The 2,716-nt window shown below is 40.1% G+C and overlaps 1 protein-coding gene across 1 annotated transcript in view; it reads left to right on the forward strand.

Moving 5' to 3' along the window:
• Positions 1 to 2,716, forward strand: part of CDC27 (cell division cycle 27) — a 77,924-nt gene that overhangs the window by 23,653 nt on the left and 51,555 nt on the right. The window lies entirely within an intron of this gene.

Consider the following 2,716-nt stretch of genomic DNA (forward strand, 5'->3'; position numbering starts at 1 on the left):
GAAATAGAAGAAAAGATAGCCAGGTGCATTGTCTCACACCTATAATCTCAACACTTTGGGAGGTGGAGGTAGGAGGATCACTTGAGGCCACGAGTTCAAGACTAGCCTGGGCAGCGTACCAAGACCCCATCTGTACAAAAAAATAAAAAATTAGCTGGGTGTGGTGGCACATGCCTGTATTCCCAGCTACTCAGGAGACTGAGGTGGAGGATCTCTTGAGCCCAGGAGGTTGAAGTTGCGGTGAGCTGTGATTGTGCCACTACACTCCAGCCTGGGTAAGAGAGCGAGACCCTGTTTCAAAAAAAAAAAAAAGAAGAAGAAGAACAAGTAACTCTGCCCATGAGAATGCTTCCCATGTGTAAATGTTTTCTGTTGTCACTTCTCCCCTGTGGGGACTGGGGACTGCTTGTCTAAAGAACTAGGATAGCATCTGTTTTAAGATAAATTGAGGCTAGTTTGAATAGTGGTTATTTTTCAAAACCTTGAAAATGTGTTTCTGAACAGAATACATTATTTGACTAAGTTTGGGGGCCCATTTTCAGGTGTAACAGTTGTATGTTTAGCCATTAATACCACTCTTTCGAACAGGAGTAACCAAAGACATAATATCAGTATATTCATTTACCTTCAGGACTGAGAATAATGAATTTAGTTCATGCAACTATGATTCTTCTTGTCATTTAGTCAAGAAACTTTGAGATTCATTCCCATTATAGCTAAACACACTTGGCACTCGGAATATAAAGATAAATAACTCACAGTCCCCACTCTCAAAGGTTTATAATAGAGTAGGAGAAGAGAAACAGTAAACAAAAGTTTGTGTGATATAGTGAAATATATATATTTGGTCTTTGACCTCATTTCCTCATATACACCCAGAAATTCCAAAGTGATATATTTTTGTATGCAAACAAATTGACTGTAGCCGGCATTCCCTGGGTAGCTTCAGGATAGGGGCTGGCAGCAAAAGACCAAGGCAGGATTAGAGGGTTGGGACTTTTCATCCCCACCCCCTAACCTCCCAGGAGGTGAGAGGAGCTGAAGATTAAGTTTCACCAGTAAATTGATAATAAGATTATCACCAACAGCTAATGGTTTAATCAGTAATGCCTATGTAATGAAGCCTCCATAAAAACTCAAAAGGACAGGGTTCAGAAAGCTTCCAGAAAGCTGAACACATGGAGGTTCCTGGCAGGTGGCTTGCCTGGAGAGGCCATGGAAGGTCCACACCCCGCTTTCCCCATGCCTCGCCCTACACACTCTTCATCTCTATCCTTTGTAATATCTTTTATAAGTCAACTGCTTTAGCAAGTTCATCAAACCTGAGTAGAGCGTTGTAGGAATCCCAATTTATAGCTAGTTGATCAGAAGTTCCTTAGGCCCAGACTCGTGACTGGTTTCTGAAGGTGAGGCAGGGCAGTCTTGAAGACTGAGGCGTTAACCTGTGGGACCTGAGGCTGTCTACAGGTAGATGGTATCAGAATTGAATTAGCGGACATTCAGCTGGTGTTTGGTGCTTGGTGTGTTTGGCAGGGGGGGAAGAAAAAACCCAGACATTTGATCACAGAAGTCTTCTGTGTTGATGATTGTTATTGTTGAGAGAGAACAGGAAAAAACAAAATGTTGCTTTTTCCACATTCAGAGTTAGTTTTTATTATCACATTAAAAGTTCTGTCATAAAATTTGAGCAGTATATTGTTCAAATGAGAGAATAATTAGTCCTGCCTGATTAAGAACTAGGAAAGACTTGATAGAAAAAGTAAAATTTGACATCTCATATCTATACAGTGACTTCAGAGGAAAATAGATGTTTGAAGACTACAAATTATTTGAGAGGAGTGATGTACAAAAACTGGAGGGTAGACAATTTATGAAAGAAGTTGTCAAAATTTTAATAAGGAATGTTGGAGAAATAATCCTAAAGAGCATCATATTTTTATTTTTAAAAAATTAACTAAAATGAAGTATTATAATTATTACTTTGTTTAAAAGAGTTGCATTAGATGATAAAAAGTCACACATGGATAAGAAAATCTCAAAACATTTGGAAATTAAACCACTTCATCAAGACCCACACCAGAGTCTCTGTGCAGAGGACCCAGGCTCCAGCTGTGGCTACAACATAGGGTTTTTATACAAGAAAAATAAAGTGAATTAAGCCTGAAAACAAAACAAAACAAAACAAAAAACCTGATCATTTATGCTATATTTAAAGCATTTAAATCACTTTCAGAATTAACACTGGGAATGTTATATTAAAAATTAAGGACAAGTATGGTGGGTCACGCCTGTAATTCCAGCATTTTGGGATGCTGTGGTGGGCAGATCACTTGGGCTCATGAGTTGGAGACCTGCCTGGGCAACATGGCAAAACCCCATCACTACAAAAATACAAAAAGGCCAGGTGCGGTGGCTCACACCTGTAATTCCCGCATTTTGGAAGTTTAAGACAGGTAAATCACCTTAGCTCATGAGTTCAAGACCCGCCTGGGCATCATGGCGAAACCTGGTCTCTACAAAATATGCAAAAATTAGCCAGATATGGTGGTGCGCACCTATAGTTCCAGCTGCACAGGAGGCTGAGGTAGGAGGATGGCTTTAGCCTAGGAAGTAGAGGTGGCAGTGAACCAAGATCATGCCACTGCACTTTGGCCTGTATGATAGAGCCAGACCTTGTCCCCCACCCAAAAAAAAAAAAAAAAAAAAAAAAGAGAGA

Source organism: Colobus angolensis, unplaced genomic scaffold, assembly GCF_000951035.1.
Source record: "Colobus angolensis palliatus isolate OR3802 unplaced genomic scaffold, Cang.pa_1.0 Scaffold597, whole genome shotgun sequence".
In the NCBI taxonomy this organism is placed as follows: Eukaryota; Metazoa; Chordata; class Mammalia; order Primates; family Cercopithecidae; genus Colobus; species Colobus angolensis.